Genomic DNA, 20,000 nt, shown 5'->3' on the forward strand with positions numbered 1-20,000 from the left:
ACTACTACTACTACTACTACTACTACTACTTCTACAATGACCAATTCTGTAACAACAACAACAAAAACAACAACTACTACTACTACTACTACTACTACTACTACTACTACTACTACTACTACTACTATTTCTATCCTACTACTTCTACTTCTACTACTACGACTACTGCTGTTCACCTTTGACTGATGCACTAAATCGGGATTTCTCAACCTTTTGCAAGCTGGGCCCTCCAAAGCTGGTTCAGTGCAGTTGGGGTCCCCCTCCTCCCTGTGGCCCTCACACATCCCCCTCTCCAACTATGCCAGCATAGATAGATAGATAGAATCAGATAGACATAGATAGACAGATAGATAGCCCCTGGATAGGCATAACAGCTACATCTCCCTTGTACTAATAACCAGTGAGTCCGTGATTTTCCGTGATTTTTTTTCCCCTCCCTTCCTGTGCTCGCGCTCTCCGGGAAAGTGTACGCGCTCCCCCAAAGTCCCCCTCTCCCCCAGTTGAGAACCACTGCACTAAATAAACCGTGATGATTCATTCTTGATTCATTCAGACAATTATGTCCTCCTGAAAAATGGAGTTTGTACTTTAGCATCTATAAATCAAGCCAGTGTTCTACGTGACATCAGCTCATGGGTGATCTTTTGCTATGATAATGAGAAACCCTAAGGACGTACTCGTATATTCCTCATACTCTCCTTTGCAATTTATCCATATTTTTCATGCCTTCATTAATGTTACTTTTGTCCCACGACCTCCTTTCCTCACTGATCTTGCAATTTAAGTTTGTATATATTTGTCGAATCACAGCAAAGGCAATAGTTATATTATGTTACCATTCTCTTAATTTTCGTTTAAAGTCACCATACGTGTTCAGCATGTCACCTCGCTGCCGTGGCTGTGAAGAATATGGTACTTTCCACTGATATGTAAAACGCAGGAGCGTAAGAAAATAGGTGGAGTACAAGACGCCCACCAAGCTACTTAAAGGAGCTCCTGATAATATATTAATTGCTGGCTAAATACTTTTCAATAAATATATCCTTTGCAAAGACCAGTATGCCGCTTTAAAATGGTACATAAAAAAATTTTACTGAGACTTATTTAACCACTAATTAACTCCATTCAAATTGCATATTTTCCTTTACTAATTCCTATAATTTACAATGCATATTTTAGTTTGGTTCAACACTCGAAAAGAACGCGCTTCCCTGCGTGTGTGAACAAGACATAGGAGAAATTTTCATGGTAAAACTTGGTAGCAAATTGCGGATGACTAGCTGTGATGTGTGGACGGCGTGGTGACGGCCTTTGTGGCGGAATGTGTGTCCAGACCCATAATGTTCACTGCAGAAATATTAGAGTGAGCATAAAGGCAAAGGCCGTGAAGCGGTTTGAACAGCTTTCAGCATGCAATATCTATTTCATCTCCGTGATATCTGTGCCGGATACACTGATACCTTTCCCTTTACGTTTGGCGAACTGTTTCAGAATAAGAGCATCACAAATTAATAGAAAAAGATTGATGCTGCTGGTATTGCAATATAGGTTATTGTACAGCTCCTGTATTGGGTAACACATTTAGTTAACGACTGAGTGTGCCAAGGATACCATCCCGACAAGACAAACTGTGCCTGGCTTGTGTTCTTTCTCCCAGAAGCCATTGTTCCCCGGGCAAGATGTAACTACGGCGGAGTTTAGGAGTTGTGAAGTTGTGATCTTGGAAGTCCAACAAAAATCAGAAGTCAGCGATCTTGTGTGTGTGTGTGTGTGTGTGTGTGTGTGTGTGTGTGTGTGTGTGTGTGTGTGTGTGTGTGTGTGTGTGTGTACGGGTGTGTGTGCGTACGGGTGTGTGTTGCTCGGCAGCTACGAAAGTAAAGGAGACAATAAAAGTTTCCACTACATCAAAAGAATGGCTACTAATATTTATATAATTTTTGATACACTATGTATATATTTGACCATCCGAAACCTATTACTATTTTATTTCTTTACCGTTCGTCGCAATCTGTTTTACTCGAGTCTTAATTGTGTATTCAATATCCTTCTCTCGTGTCGTGTGCTCCTGAATGCTTTCACATAATCAACCCAATGATGGATGGCGTATTGCTCTAAATTATACAACTTGCCTGAGTCTTTTGGGTCTTGATATATGAGAGATTTACGTGGCTTGATACAACAATGACAATGTAAAGGTTGTAGAGAGAGAGAGAGAGAGAGAGAGAGAGAGAGAGAGAGAGAGAGAGAGAGAGAGAGAGAGAGAGAGAGAGAGAGAGAGAGAATCCACATATACGTACCAGTAGAAGTAGGAGGGCAGGTCGGCAGGCTCAGTGGTGGAGCAGGTAAGATTCAAGGTGTTGCCAGGACTCATGTGGATGTCCCTAGAGCCTTCGATCACCGCCATGGATTCTGTAGGAAGAAGCACGGTAGAGTTAGATGCACGAACACCACAGTCACAGCAATAACAATAACGAGGGAGAGATAAAAAGAGAGGCAAATGTATGCTGAGGTAGAGAGACGAGCTGTAGCCAGATGAAGGGAACGAAAGGCAGGTTGCGAAAAGATGTGAAAATGAGGTAACAGGTATGAAAGAAGGAAGAAAATAGGAAGTAAGGCTTATGCAGATGAAATTGGAGTCCTGGGTGAATAGAGCCGAGATAGGAAAGGTCAGGCTCAGTGAGGATGTGAAGGAATACCACGAAAGATGAATGGCAGCCGATGGTGACAAAGACGAGGTTGAGGACCAGGATGGAGGAGGGAGAGGAGGCAAAGGCAAACACTCAAGCACTCAGGCACACAGCAGGTGATTCTGATACTGGGGCACATTAGTCACGCAAACACCCAAGAGACGTGACAAACAGATCCCATCATGGCACCATTAAGGCAACTCCACCTCCCCCCTACTCCCAGCCACTCACCAACAACATATCTGCACTATCAATACTTAATCACAATAACGTCACAATAGCCATCCAGTTTCTGTAAGACGAAGCCACTACTCGACTGTAATATTAAGGTAATTCACTTTTCATTGCTTAGAAGACCAATGCAACGAAGAGATTTTTTTATGTTTCCTGTTGTTTCTCCTCCTCCTCCTCCTTCTCCTCCTCCTCGCCCTTTACTTGTCAAAACACTCATTCAATCAGTCTCCAGATTATAAGTGTTTAAAATTCACCAGGCGCATTGCATTCCTTCTGTTCTGATGCCATCTTGGACCTGCACTAATTGTATTATTAATATATATACTAAAGGAGTGCCGGTGTACCGAGCGGGAGGAGCAAATGGCACATAATCATTAATCTTACATGACGCAGGCGCTTCCTCAGAACGCTCAGTAATAATGAAGGTAACACTGGCAAGGACGACTGGTTCGCCATATTCTGAATTTTGCGCGAGTGCTGAAAATATGAACGAATTTCATACTAAATGTGATCTTTACTTTGTACCGACTCTGTAAATCTGTGTGTGTGTGGGAAAGGAGGGGAGTACGAAGACTGAATGTGAGGCTGGTAAGAAAGGAGGCAGGAGAAGGCAGCAAACAATGACAAAGACCGAAAGACATTTAATATTCATGAAAAAAAAAGATAATAATAGTAATATTCTTGGTCCATTTCTTACCTTTATCTCTTGCATTTTTCATCTCGTTTCGTGCCTGTCTTTGGTTCGGTTGTCATACTCCTACACACCACACACACACCACACACACACACACACACACACACACACACACACACACACACACACACGCACGCACGCACGCACGCACGCACGCACGCACGCATGCACGCACGCACGCACGCACGCACGCACGCACACACACACACACACACACACACACACACACACACACACACACACACACACACACACACACACACACACACACACAGTAGGGATTGCACTTAATGAGAAATTTGTTTTTTTTTCGGCATCCATTCAATCCCGAGGACGGGGCGCACCTCACCAGTGTTTCCTTCATTATTACTGAAAGTTCTGGGGAAGCGCCGCTGCCTTATAAGTAATAATGCGCCACTTGTTCCTACCGCTCGACACTCTGGCTCTCATTCATTATGAACGTTGGTATTAGCATTGGCCAACCATTTCAAAGCGTTAATCCTACTTAACTTCCTTCAGAGTGAAAATCAAATGAGCCATTTTACCGACCTGTTTGCTTTTGCCCAACCTCCTTCACACATAACAAAGCAATCGTGTTCGTAATAAACTCTTTTATTATCATAAGCTTCCTGGGCACAGGGACTCTGGTTACCGTTTCAGTACATGTCGTCGATTCTACTTTCTTGCAAGCGATGAACGAAAAACAAAAGGATCAGCGGTTGGGAGTCCCTTTACTGTGACCTTTAGAACTCTTGTTAGATGATGGTGAGATTTGTTATTTCTCTGTTACTGTGACATTTCACTTCCTGTTGCTTGTGTCACTGCCCTCTCGCTTGCACAGAAAAAAAAAAAAAGGAGCGTAAACTAATTAGATGAACCATTAATTATTCCACTACTCTGTCAGTCGGTCATGATAATATTGATGCCAGTAACACACCGGCAGCTCCCTCGTCGGTTGCTCTGATAAATACTGAAATATATCGTGTAGCGTTATTATTATTATTGTTGTTGTTGTTGTTGTTGTTGTTGTTGTTGTTTGCGTCATTTTCATCCTCATGGCCATTACGATGTTGCTGTTGTTGTTGTTGATGATGTCGTTGTCATTGTCGTCATTGTTGTTGTTGTTGTTGTTGTTGTTGTTGTTGTTGTTGTTGTTGTAGCTGCTCGTGAAGCAATCAGTTTTAGTGCGCAAATAAAAAGACCCAATTCTCATACTCGATATTGAAAAGGAGCGCGATATTAAAGTCCGAAAAATTACAATATTCCTCAGCCTTTTGTTCGACATGACGTTTCTTTCCTTATTTTTCTTTCGCTCGTAGTCTCTGGGTGCGTTGGTATTGTGTGAGTGTGGAGGGAAGAGACTAGGGAGATAAAGGAAGAATAAAGGAAAACGTGTAAAATAGGAATTAATTAAAGGCAGACTGCAATAAAGAGAAGACTGAGGTTATTAAGATGAAGTTTATACCTGTTCTATTGCCTAATTAGGATGGGAGACTCAAATATATGGTCGACTCATTATTGGGGTTGGGATTAAGGAGGGTTGGGATGGTAGGGAGGAGGGGGAAGATTAGCAGATCCCTCTCTCTCTTCCCCCATCACTCTCAGCACACACACACACACACACACACACACACACACACACACACACACACACACACACGAGGGATTTTCCAAAGAATGTTCCAAAGTTTGTGTAATTATCATTTTTATTCATCATCTTGTGATTTTTCTTCCTGATTTATTTATCTTTTTATTTATTTATTTTTTTTTGTAATAGGTGCAGCATTTATTGGTGTGTGTTTTCTTTCTATTAATTACTTTCTTTTGATATTAAAATAGTGTACACACACACACCAACACACACACACACACACACACACACACACACACACACACACACACACACACACACACGTGTTAAGAAAATACAATAAAGAACCTTAAAAAAGTAAAGGGAATAAGGATGTGCAAAAATAGTTTTCCATGTAAAGCTTATAGATCAGTGAAATCCATTAACAAAAGAAGCGGTGCGTGCAAACACCTTTAGAGAAATATGAGCTGTTATCTGAATGCATTATGAGCTTGTTCACCCCTACTATGAGTAAGTAAATACATGTGGATAAGTACACTCACAAAGCCGATCTGCTCCCACGACATGCTTTTAAACACACAATACGGACACGAAGCTTTCGGAAATAAACTCCTTACAAGTACATAAGCTTCAAATTGATACAAGAAAGCTTATCAGTACACAGACACGTTTATCCTCTCTTCTCAATATCATGGCGGACTCTCCTTTGTGTACAAATCCTTTTAGTTCCCCGGTGAATGTATCTCAGAAATCCGGACTGGAGGGATACTAACAGATGGCGGGGACCAGGCAGCCTCCACCCCGCCAGTTTAGCTGCAGATCACAAGTCCAATCGCTCAGATGCGGGTGGTATCCTAGATATCCTGGTGCATCTTCCTGGGCTTTCTCGCTCTTTTCTTTTCTCTCCCTTGCGCCCTGTCATCCTCCCCTTCCTCACGTATTCTGTCCTTCTTTTCCCCTCTGCTCTCCTGACCCCTGCTGAGGCCGCAAAACCTGGCAGGGGATCTGGAGGACTCGGGGAGATGTATGGCGGAAGAGTGACACGCAGGGAGGGAGGAAATAGGGAGAAAGGAACGTGAAAAGGTGAGGTGAACATGATGACGATGATGACGATGGAGACGATAATAGATTAATTTACGGGTCTGTCTGTTACTTGTACGTGCTTTCTTACAAATTCATGTCTGTATCATTATTTAATTTTGATAATATGGCGTCTTAGTGTCAGAGAGCTTTGAGGAAGTAAAGATAATGACATTATTTTTTAGACCTGCCGTTTGGTGCGCTACAGAGCTTTGATAACATTATATGATTTTTGAAATTATCCTTGATATATTCGATATATCCACTTTACTGTTATGATTGCTGAAAACTGAAATAAAATAAAGATAAAGGAACAAACTATCCATCATATATTATACAGAATCTACCGTTTGGTATCTTGAAGGATTTTGATGAGATCTCACAAATTATGATGCTGTTCGCTAACATCCACGTTCTTCCCGTATTTTTTAAAGGAACGCAGAGTGCAGAGCCTTTCTGTTTGCCTTGCAGCTCTCGCCCATCTCCCATTGTAACGCAGAGCCAGTAATGCCTCGCCCATCCACTTACTGAGGACTGCCAATCACTTCATAAACACCAGCCCATTGTCCGCTCAAGTGCCGCGCTCCTCAGAGCGGTGTTCAGCTCCTGGCAGGGACGGAGCGGCTTATGAGCTTTGTGGTGTAAGGAAGACGGCCGATGTTCATATATTTTTCACAAAGGAGCATAAATGAACACAAGGCAAGAGCAAAGAGCAGCAGGAGTTGGTCCTCCCGAGGTTGTTCGTGGTAAGCCACACTAACCTGAAATAAGAGGTGATAGTTTTTGGCGTTGGCGGAGGAAAAGAGACACAACAAGGAAGTATTGAGGCACTGTGGGGGAGCAGCAGCCCCACCTCATATCCTGTGTCGGAAATTGGGGAAGGCGAGGACTTGTGAAGCCAAAGTATTATACTTTCTGGTGATACATAAATAAATACATGCACTCATTTCCTATATATATATATATATATATATATATATATATATATATATATATATATATATATATATATATATATATATATATATATATATATATATATATATATATATATATATATATATATATATATATATATATATATATATATATATATATATATATATATATAATTATGTAATGAAGAATATAATGACGCTCAGAATATATGCATTTTCAGGTCTAATTTCATTGCTAATTAGTGAGGTCATAATAAAGAAATGATCATGTGTATACCATATTTGTGCAGGGATGGCCGTGTGTGTGTGTGTGTGTGTGTGTGTGTGTGTGTGTGTGTGTGTGTGTGTGTGTGTGTGTGTGTGTGTGTGTGTGTGTGTGTGTGTGTTACAGCGAGCAGAAAATGGGTTAATGAATAAAATATGCATTTCTGTTATGCCAGAAATATGACATTTACCAAACAGTAGTAAAAGGACGTGTGTTAAAATAAAGATGAGAGAGAGAGAGAGAGAGAGAGAGAGAGAGAGAGAGAGAGAGAGAGAGAGAGAGAGAGAGAGAGATGCGGGTAATTTGTCTACGGTAACTTGGATACAGTAAGGGAAGAGTGAGAGGGAGAGGGTGAGTGTGGCGCGTCAGGGTGAGGCGAGGGAGAGAGATGCGTCTTGAGGGAGCCATCGAGTTCTGCTACAATATATACAGGAGGTCGTAAAGGATAGCTAGGGGTCCTCTCTCTCTCTCTCTCTCTCTCTCTCTCTCTCTCTCTCTCTCTCTCTCTCTCTCTCTCTCTCTCTCTCTCAGATGAAGAGAAAGCCTGGAGAGTCCTAAAAATAATGCACATCATGACAGTCTCATCCATATTTTCCCTTTTATTCTTTCCTCACACATTTGATGCATCGTGTGAATCCCTCTCCTCAGAATGCGCCTCTCTCTGAAACTGATGAAAATAATAAAGGTGATGGTGACAGGAGGAGGAGGAGGAGGAGGGGGATATAACAGTAACAACAGTGATGATAACAGTGATATTAGTGCTTCAGGTAAAGAGAAATACGGATGGTGTGAAGTGGCGATTAATTCCTGGAGATTATTAAGCAATTGGAAGAGATTAAGAAGCAGTCTGAAGCATTGGGTCCCTGCACGGAATATCAATGAGGTTGGAAATTAATATGTGAGCCGGCGGAGGACAGGAGGGAGGCAGGGAGGGAAGGAGGGAGGCAGGGAAACAGGGAGGGAAGGAGGGAGACAGTGGTAGGAGGGAGGGAGTCAGGTGCAAGGTAGGATCATCTGTTGAGGGAGGGAGGGAGGGAGGGTGGGAAGGAGGGACGAAGGATGGATGAACTTGCACTGAAGGAGAAAGTGTGTATGTGATATATTGGCTCAGTAAGTCCTAACTAAACTCCTTTACTGGCGGATGGGTTTATTTCCTTAAAGCCTCATCCATTTAGTCTAGTCGGATTTTATGATCATCCAACCACTCACGTTTACTCTCACAATCACATATTTGACTCTCACACGCACATATTTGACTGGAACCCATAACCAAGAATCATTCACTCACTCACTCGTTCACTGTCATTCACTCACACAATCGCTCACTAATAAGCTCACTTACTGACTTAATCACCTCGTCTTTCTGTCTATCCCTCTTTCACTTTGTCAGTTAGTTAGTCAATCATTCAATCACTCTTTCACTCATTCATCCTTACCCAATTGTCCAAACTTGGTGACAATTTGCTTCCATTTTCCAGAATACCATTCCTGTCTCTTCTGTTTTTTTATCTTATCCTTTCTCTCTCTCTCTCTCTCTCTCTCTCTCTCTCTCTCTCTCTCTCTCTCTCTCTCTCTCTCTCTCTCTCTCTCTCTCTCTCTCGTACTCTTCCTTAATCCCGTCACCTGCGTCGTTAATTAGAGCGGGATGTCCAGGAACGATTAGTGTCTCGTTCACGCGCACTTCGTTAAATCTGCCGCGATGGAGGAATAGGAAGAGGAGGAGGAGGAGTAGGAGGAGGAGGAGGAGGAGGAGGAGGAGGAGGAGGAGGAGGAGGAGGAGGAGGAGGAAGATGACGACCAAGAGGAGGAGGAGGAAGACAACGACCAAGAGGAGAAGGAATCAGAACACGTAGAGGTTATAAAATTGGGAAGGAAGTGGAGATGGAAGATGATAATGATGATGATGATGATGATGATGATGATGATGATGATGATGTTGCTGGGGATGATGGTATAAAATCACGTACTAGATGTAAGGTTGGAAAACAGATACAAGGAAGCTGTTTGGTTTATAATAAGGGAGTCTATCGACCTACGTGTTACTGCTAGTTAGCTGCGCGAGGGAGATGAGGGGAGATTATAAGGAGGAGGAAGAGGAGGAGGAGGAGGAGGAGGAGGAGGAGGAGGAGGAGGAGGAGGAGGAGGAGGAGGAGGAGATTTTTTATTAAAGTAAGAGTCAGAAGGTCAGCCACGAGTTTGTTTATTATTTCCAGTACAAGGTATTGCTCCTCTGCGTCTGGCTATCTATATGTGCTCTCTCTCTCTCTCTCTCTCTCTCTCTCTCTCTCTCTCTCTCTCTCTCTCTCTCTCTCTCTCTCTCTCTCTCTCTCTCTCTCTCACACACACACACACACACACACACACACACACACGTTTCAATATCAATTACTTAAGGTACAATATTACATTAAATGATGTAAATATTTTGCAGATGAGATTCATTGTCCTCGGTATCGCCATTGCAACAGGGAACATTTTTATTGTTAATACATCGAGTAATTGAGGCTTCAGACGAGACGTAATTCAGTTAAAGAAAACGTTGTAAGGTTTCAGCACTGCCAGCACGTGAATGTTGTGAATAACGAGTTACTATTTATCTTTATGAAGAGGAAGGGCATAATTACTGATCAAATTACTGATAATTAACATGGAAGTGCTGCCATCAACTCCAGGAATGTTGTGTTGTCACGCGTGTGTTGTTGTGCAGCGCCGGAAATGTTTGCCTGGAATGAGACTTGTGAAGATGTGCCTTAGGGAACATAGTAAATTAACGTACTAGTAGTGAATGCTTTTTGAATATTCAGATTGTAATGTCCGATAAATGATAATGTAATGGCGTCTAAAATAACAAGAATGAAAATTATGTTGATGGTGATGATGGTGAAGGAACGTAGTAAATTATCGCACTAGTAGTGAATGCAATTTGAATATCTAAATTGTAAAATCCGAGAAATGATGATGTAATGGGATCTAAAATAACAGCAGTGATAAGTAATTATGTTGATGGTGATGATGGTGATGATGGCGATGATGATGATGTCAGAGATTACTAACAGTGATAGTAATGTAGTTCTTCATAATTACACCATCAGAATCAATAATTGTAATATTAATGCATCTCGTAGTCAATAGAAAAAAGACAAGAAAAGAAACATAAGTAAAAAAAAAAAGCGAAGAAACAAAAAAACTGAAAAAAAAAATAAAAGAAAGAAAGGAAGAAGCAAGAGGAGGACAAGAAGAATCCAAGAGGGAGGGAGAAGAGGCTGAGAGGGAAGGGAGGTGTTGGTGCCAGACATACATCAGAAAGTTTTGTCTCTAAACTCGTATGTTCCCAGACGGTGCCTCGTTTGTATACAGTTGAGAGAGAGAGAGAGAGAGAGAGAGAGAGAGAGAGGAGAGAGAGAGAGAGAGAGGAGAGAGAGAGAGAGAGAGGAGAGAGAGAGAGAGAGAGAGAGAGAGCATCGTCTTATCCCGTTATCATCTTTGCGAACTGTAAAATAACAACCTCCTCTTTATAATTTTCTGGTTTCTGCTTTTTGTCTTTCTTTTCCTTTACGTTCCTCTACATTTCTCTTTGTATTTATCTTATGTTACTTGCGTTTGTGTTTGTTTCTCTTTGTCTGTCTGTCTTTTTATGTGTTTGTTTGGTCTGTATTTGTGAGTTCCTTTGTTTGTTAACCTGTGTTTGTGTTTGTCTTTTGGTGCCTTTAATCGCCCGTGTTTGATTGGATTTGGGCTTGTTTGTATTTCTTTGTCTGTTTATTTGCGTCCGTGTCTATATCGTTGTTTGTGTATCCTTATCTGTGTTTGTTTGCCGTTGTTGTCTTAGTCTGTTTCTTTGTATTTGTTTGTGTGTCTTTGTGTTTATCCGTATCTGTGTTTTGTTTATATATATTTTTTTTACTTATTTGTTTCTGCTCGTGTCAGTGGCTTTGTGCACCATTATGGATGCGCACTTGTTTATGCATATGTGACCCCAACAACAGGCAAAAAGAGAGAGAAAAATTGCATACTTTGGCTTGCAACACCGTCAGTGCGGGAGAAAAAAAAATAAGCAAGTGTTGTTTTTCCTCATAGATAAAAGGTAATGGTGTTTGTGATGCCTTGAAAATAATATAGAATGAAGGAATTGATGTACGAATATTTTGAAGATTATAATAGAAAGATTATAATACAAATATAGCAAAATCCTCTTCACTACTGTAGTATTCTTGTATTAAAGTTTATTTCATAGTCAAAATTGAATAAGCCGTCGTGCAATAATGGTTTTTAAATAATGAAGGTAAAATGGTGCTTAATTAAATAAACGTAAACGAGTATAATATTATTGCATTTTTGTAGCCAAAAATGCAATAAGTTCGCGGTGTACAATAATAACTCAAAACGTACGAGTTTCCCCTTTACACGTGGAGAATATATAGCTTACTGAAACCCCGATATGTGAGCCACGGTCTGAAATCCCCCTAGCGGCGTGTTTTGAAAATAAACACGATGTTGAACTCGACCAAGAGAAATAACACCGCCACCACCATCGCCACGCCACCACCATCACCAATGCCACCACCACCACCACTACCACCACCACTACCATCACATTGTACCTCCACTACGGGCACCACACATTACTGAAAGCACTGAAGCCTACTCTGACAAACAACAATACCTACTCCTCACACTTTTCCTTTATACTCGTACTTAAGCTGTTTTTCCTTAAATACTGTGCCTGGTGCAGTGTACTAGTGTAGCTAATTCAACCAGGCTAATTAGGAGTTAAAGATTTCGTGTTGTTTGGGGTGCACTGCTGTTTACTTCTACATCCACAACACCAGCGCACTTACTGGGACTGCCACGTGTAAGGCCGATGGGTCCTTGCAGTTTCTCTTACGTTCTAATGTAAATCCCACCACCGCCACCATCACCACCATCACCACCACCATCCTCACACCACGGAAACATTATAAGCACAAAATGAACCTCGGTAATAATTCTCCTTTCCCCCTCGCATCTCCCCTGATAACGCGACACACGATGTTGCTTTAGGCAGGTCATGGCGCGCTGCTGATCATGTTACTCGCCGCGCTTCTCTTTTCCCCGAACTTCCGGACAGCAGGTAATAGGCGCTAACTCCGGGAACTCGATGCCGTGGGTGGGACTCGGACTAGGTCGCAGAGAACGCCACGCACACTCACGAGCCGCCATGTCAGGCCGTTCCCAAATCCCACAGAGACTTTTTTCTTTTAAGTAACTCTGGAAACGCGGTTGTCGTTGGGGGGATTCGAACAGGTCACGGAGAACACAACGCACTCAGCAACCACTCAGCCAGATCGTCCTAAACCCAGCAGGGACATGTTTTAAACTGCGGTCATCTTGTTTCTCTCTCTCTCTCTCTCTCTCCTCTCTCTCTCTCTCTCTCTCTCTCTCTCTCTCTCTCTCTCTCTCTCTCTCTCTCTCTCTCTCTCTCATCCAAACTCATCCCCCGATACTTGGTTTCGAGTTGAAATTCATTCCGGTTACGGCCAGGTTCCTTGTAACTATGGCAACGTGGCAAGTCCTGTATGTTTTTTTTTTTTTTTTTTTTTTTGCCAGTCTCTCATCCATTTCCACCCTTCCAAATTAGCGGACGAGAAAGGAGGGGTATTGGAGCAAGGGATATCAGGGTTGGTCCTGTACTGCTACGGTTGGAATTAGCCTTTCCAGCAACTCCTCTTTTATGTGTGTGTTAATCCCTCTTGCACTAATTCCCGTTTATATTCCGTAATGAAGCTTGTTGTGTTGGTTCACTGGAGAATAAATGGGGATGCAAAAATGGGAGACTGTGTGGAAGGAATTTGTTAACCCTTCCTGCACTACTGTCATGCTTGTTTTTATCTGGCAGTGGAGCTTGATGTGTTTTGGTTCAGTGTTGACAAAAATTGTGTTGGAAATGGGTGACTATTGAGGAAAGTTTGTTACGCCTTCGTGCATTTGTCTGCGTGTTTGAAGCTCTTTTTTGTGCATTACTGAAATGGTGACTGAATAGAGAGTTGCAAAGCAGGTGACCTCCATGGAAGGTAGTTAAGATGAATGTCGAGGTCTTCTCTCCTCAGTTAGCTAAAGGTCGAGGCCAAAGAGACGAATGTTGTTGCCGAACTTGTTGTTGCTTTGATGCCGAAACTCCAATGGCTGAATGACAGACAGGGGCTTCTACAGTCTGGCCAGATTAACATTGTGAAGTAAGTGTTGACCCGTCCCTTTCAGCGGCTCCCAATCTAACTAATTCCCCTTTACATAGTTCGGTACAAGACACGTGAACCAGGAAGCTGTTAGTAGAAAACCGGTTCATTCAGTGAAGGAGGTACCCGAGGACTATTTCAGGAAGCAGTGGTAAGAGGCAGGTTCGTCCGTCACGTTAATACAAACAGACGAACATTAAGAGTGCTATAGCGCGGGAGAAGAAGGACGAGGACCAGGACCTTGAAACACTTATTCCTCTCATTACGACTGTTTTCAAAGGCCATAGAGATGAATAGCTGGGTTCTCATAGCTAATTTTCCCATTGACAGTTAAGAATGCTTATCAAACACGGAGTAGAAACATGAAAAACACCATTAAAAACCTGACTGACTCCCACCACAGCCTGCCAAAAGTAGTCGAGAGAAGGCGGAGAAACGTGTGACAGGAACTTGGGTACGAAGGAAAATTCAAGCTGCAAGAAACTCACCAACGACGCTGAGGTTGAAGGCCCGTGAGATTCTTTGGCTCCGTGGACACCTGGCACTCGTATATCCCGGAGTCCCTCTTCTGCGGGCTGGTGATCTTGAGGACCCAGTCTGGGGATCCTTCAGAGTGCAAGGGTGTGAAGCGCTGGTCGGAGGTGTAGGAGAAGGAGACCCACTGTGAGAACATGCGCGTCCCTCTTCCTCAGCCACGTCACCTGCGCAGGGGAGAGAACATGAGTGAGGGGAGAGGGAGAATGCGTCTCTTCACGGCACCTGAGGGAGGGGAGAGAGACAGCTGGAGGAACTATTTGTCTCTCTCAGTGTGCCTAAGTGAGATAAAACGTGGAGAAGGAAGTTTACTCTCAACGTCATCTGCAACAGAGAGAGAGAGAGAGAGAGAGAGAGAGAGAGAGAGAGAGAGAGAGAGAGAGAGAGAGAGAGAGAGAGAGAGAGAGAGAGAGAGAGAGAGACTTGTTTTTCCCAGCAAGTTAGGTGAATGAGTTCCAGGGACGGAGACGATAGTTGGAGGAGTCTTTCTAACTCAGGTGACGAAGGGTAAGAACAGGATGCATAATTTTGCTTTCCTCCACATAATCTTGAGAGAGAGAGAGAGAGAGAGAGAGAGAGAGAGAGAGAGAGAGAGAGAGAGAGAGAGAGAGAGAGAGAGAGAGAGAGAGAGAGAGAGAGAGAGAGAGAGAGGGGGGGATTTTCTTTTCTCGTGTACTGTTTAGATAAGAGTGGTAATGGGTAAAGTGCTATTTAGTCCCCACTCAAAAAAAAAAAAAAGGAAAAAAGACTTAAAAGGAAATATTTTGTCGTCTATTGCGTAACCCCAGAAAGGAAGAAGCGTAGGGCATTTAAATTTTTCACCAAATTCTTTGAACTTGAGGTGCGAAACGAGATGAAATTCGTGAACCGTAAGCGAGAGAAAAAAAAAGGGTAATTGGGGGAATGAAAACCTGTTGTAGTCGCGCAAAGGAAAGGCGAGGAGTGGAGGGACTAATTAGATGAAGAATGTCAGGCATGAGTTTGAATAGGGGAAGGAATGAAAGTGTGAAGTCAGGGTGAAATATGAAAGAACGTGATATGAATATGACGAAGTGTCGGTAATGTACTGAAAAAAAAAGGTCAAACCTACCAAAGAAGACAATTTTTAAGTGGTAAAAGAATGAAGAGCATAAGAATATAAGAACACGGTAGAGGGAATGAAAGAACGTAAGGACACAAAAGATATCGTAAAAAAAAAAAAAAAAACTGTACACGTGGTAGTTCTTGTGGAATTGTGATGATGAAACACATGATATAACGGGGAAAACTTTATTTCCCTAAAGTTTCCACATCTGAGGAAGACAATTATCAAAACATTAAAGAAAATAAAGTTCTCCTGCTAATTCCTGGTGTTTCATTACCACCACAATCCCAAATATATTTACCTAGGCGTATCTACAATCATCCCTCCAATATTTGTCTGTACGTTTTGATTCGGCACAAACCTAATTTCTGAGTCTATTCCATTCATCTACCTACCCCACCTACCCGTCACTTCTAGCCATATCCTGATTAACAACCCGAGGAATTTTCTTTATATCACCCATGTTATATCGTTTATGTCATTTTGAATACCTCTATCACATCTCCTCCAAACTTACACCTCTCGAAAAGAATAAAGAGGTTGTAATATGAGAGATGTTCCGAAGATGAGAAAAATACGAACTAAGTACTGAATTAAAGAAGGGAATTCGGAGTGACACTTGGAAATAGAAAAAAAAAAAAGGTCAAGGACTGAAAGTGTAAGCAGGATGCAATATGAAAGAACCATGCCACGGAGATGAAAATATGAGGGTACCGGGAATGAAGGATGAAGGGAGAGATACGTAGGTGTGAAGAAAATGAAAATATGAATCCTCGTGCCATAATCCCGTCTTAACCTGTGAGGAATTACTGTGGGGGGGGGGGATATGAATAATAAGTCAGGGAAATTGATGTACATAATGCATTGATGGAGGTTAATTAAGAAGCTGGAATAAGAAAAAAAAAAAAAAGGAAAAGAAGGAAGTTTTGCTGGAAATATAGATGTGAAATTACGCTGCACAATAATTTAATAAACATGTTGAAGACATCCTGGCTTACTGTTGTCACATTCCCAAACTCTCTCTTATTATTATTTCTTGTAGTTTTCATAAATTCTCGAAAATGTTCCGCTGGGTATAACACGTATTTTCCATGCCACTCTTTTTGCCTCTGCCTTTAGTCTTCATTTCCTTAACCTGTGTATAAGTAAAAAAAAAAAAAAAAAACTGAGACCCTTAATTAATAATAAAAAAAAAAATTGTTGTGTAAAAACATGAGAAAAAAAATATGAGAAAAAATAAAATTTCGACTTTCAACATAATCCTGAAGAAAAAAAATTGTAATCCAAGATAATTAATACCAAAGATTCTTGAAGGTTATTTACCGTAGAAAATCCGGGATGATTATGAACAGCCGCAGGGGATTAGTGAACAGCTTACTGCGCCGAGGGATTATGTGTAAACAAGATTATTTTTACTAGGCCACAAATCAGCAGGCGGTGATAATAAGGTTACGGACCCTCTAATGGCCTGCTTGAGTCATTACCAGGCGGGGGAATACAGTGCGCAATGACTTAATGGAGTGATGATTAAGAAAAATGTACGCCCAAGTTTTTATCTCTCTTCCCACTCCCATTTTTTTGTTCCCTGAGGATGGCAGAGTCCCGGTGAGTGGAAACAGTATTTGGGCGATGCGTCAGGCGTAATGAAATGTTGTTATCCTTTATTGGCGGGGACCACGAGGGTTCTTATTGTTTTGTTTTGAGTTTTCTTCTTTTTTATCAATTAGGTCTTCTTTTACGTACTGCTGCTGCTGCTGCTGCTACCACTGTTATTTCATCTAATAATAGTACTTCTGTTACCTTTTGTTACTATTACTACTATTATTGCTGTTACTACTACTACTACTACTACTACTACTACTACTACTACTACTACTACTACTACTACTACAACTACTTCTTCTACTATACTGTTACTGCTACTAATACTACTACAACTACTACTACTGCTATATTGGTACTGCTACTACTACTACTACTACAACTACTACTCCTACTATACTACTACTACTACTACTACTACCACCATTACTACTACTACTACTACTACTACTACTACTACTACTACTACTTCTACTATACTAGTGCTACTACTACTACAACTACTACTTCTACTATACTACTACTACTACTACTTCTACTATACTACTACTACTACTACTACTACTACTACTACTACTACTACTACTACTACTACTACTACTACTACTACTACTACTCTACTGGTACTACTACTACTACTACTATTATTGATCAAATACGAGTTACTTAAGTCACCCGCAATTTTTTTTTCTGTCCCAATTAAATAGGTTGTATTTTATATACTACTACTACTACTACTACTACTACTACTACTACTACTACTACTACTACTACTATTTTTTTTTTTACGTAGGAGGGACACTGGCCAAGGGCAACAAAAATCCAATAAGAAAAAACCCCGCTGAGATGCCAGTCCCAGAATAGAGTCCAAAGCGGTAGTCAAAAATTGAAGGATAAGTGTCTTGAGACCTCCTTAAAGGAGTTCAAGTTATAGAGAGGTGGAAATACAGAAGCAGGCAGGGAGTTCCAGAGTTTACCAGAAAAATGGATGAATGATTGAGAATACTGGTTAACTCTTGCATTAGAGAGGTGGACAGAATAGGGGTGAGAGAAAGAAGAAAGTTTTGTGCAGCGAGGCAGCGAGGGTGAGGGGGCCATGCAGTTAGCAAGATTAGAAGAGCAGTTAGCATAAGAATAGCTGTAGAAGATAGCAAGAGATGCACCATTGCGTCGATGAAAAAAAGGCTGAAGACAATCAGTTATAGGAGAGGGATTGATGAGATGAAAACCTTTTGATTCCATTCTGTCTAAAAGAGCGGTAAGAGTGGAACCCCTCCCCAGACATGTGTAGCATACTCCATACATGGACAGATAAGGCCCCTGTACAGAGTTAGCAGCTGGGGGAGTGAGAAAACTAGAGGAGACGTCTCAGAACACCTAACTTCATAGAAGCTGTTTTAGCTAGTGATGAGATTTGAAGTTTCCATTTTAGATTATAAGAAAAAGTCAGACAGAGGATGTTCAGTGTAAAAGATGGGGACAGTTGAGTGTCACTGAAGAAGAGGGCATAGTTGTCTGGAAGGTTGTGTCGAGTTGATAGATGGAGGAATTGAGTTTTTGAGGCACTGAACAATATCAAGTTTGCTCTGCCCCAATCAGAAATTTTAGAGAGATCAGAAGTCAGGCGTTCTGTGGTCTCTCTGCGTGAATTGTTTACTTCCCGAAGGGTTGGACGTCTACGAAAAGACGTAGAAAAGTGCAGGGTGGTATCACCAACATAGGAGTGGATAGGACAAGAAGTTTGATTTAGATCATTGATGAATAACAGGAAGAGAGTGGGTGAAAAGACAGAACCCTGAAGAACACCACTGTCAAAAGATTAAGGAGAAGAACAGTGACCATCTACCACAGCAGCAATAGAACGGCCAACAAAGAAACTTGAGATGAAGTTACAGAGAGAAGGATAGAAGCCGTAGGAGGGTAGTTTGGAAATCAAAGTTTTGTGCCAGACTAAATCAAAAGCTTTTGATATGTCTAAGGCAACAGCAAAAGTTTTACCAAAATCTCTAAAACAGGATGACCAAGACTCAGTAAAAAAGGCCAGAAAATCAATAGTAGACTACTACCAGTAGACTACTACTATACTGCTACTACTACTACTGTTACTACTACTACTACTACTACTACTACTACTACTACTACTACTACTACTACTACTACTACTACTACTACTGCTGTTGATGAAATACAAGTTACTTAAGTCACCTGTAATTTTTCTATGCCAATTAACTAAGTTATATTTTATATACTACTACTACTACTACTATTGCTACTGCTGCTACTACTACTACTACTACTACTACTACTACTACTACTACTTCTCTACTACTACTACTACTACTACTACTACTACTACTACTACTGATGAAGTATGAGTTACTTAAGTCACCTGTAATTTTTCTAAGCCAATTAACTAGGTTGTATTTTATATCCTATTTACGTTACAGGTTCGGAAAACGCTCAAGAAAACAATAGAACGAGAGGAAAAATGTTTACTGCGTGTTTTTCATGTTGTGCAGTAGAAAGAGAAGCAGCAGCTGGATATTACCAACACAGCCTCGACCTTTAAATCCACGTCGGGTATTGGAGCGGGGAGGAAGGATCCGCACCGCACCATTTACTGACGTTTCTCTTTAACTTGATTACATTATATATTTCTTCCCCTATAACCACATCCAGCCTCGCTCAGCCTCACTGCTCCCAGCTTACCTTTCCTCCCCTCCCATCCCGCTGCGAGCCTTCCCTCCTGCACCTATTCCGTCCAAGCCTGCAGCCGCCCCGCTCCATCAGGCCCCTCTCAGCCCCGTCCATTCCAGACTATGTTATTAGATATCCCCTCTTTTTCAACCCCACTTCACTGTTCTCACACACGGCGCCTCCGCTTCTCCCCTCCGCCTTTCCATTTCTCCATCTTCCTCTACCACGATACCGGCCAGCCATTTGCCTCCCTCCTCGTTCCGCCCTGGTACCATCACCACTACCATCAACACACCATCACCACCACCGCCGCCACAGCTGCATCTCTGTGTCTATGTATCTCCTGCCTGGCCGCGCTCCATTTGGCCGATATATTGCCTAC

General features: G+C 41.8%; 1 pseudogene; it reads right to left on the reverse strand.

Moving 5' to 3' along the window:
- The window catches only part of LOC135116222 (zwei Ig domain protein zig-8-like), a 103,738-nt pseudogene that overhangs the window by 11,875 nt on the left and 71,863 nt on the right, over window positions 1-20,000 (reverse strand).

Source organism: Scylla paramamosain, chromosome 30 (assembly GCF_035594125.1).
Source record: "Scylla paramamosain isolate STU-SP2022 chromosome 30, ASM3559412v1, whole genome shotgun sequence".
Taxonomy (NCBI): Eukaryota; Metazoa; Arthropoda; class Malacostraca; order Decapoda; family Portunidae; genus Scylla; species Scylla paramamosain.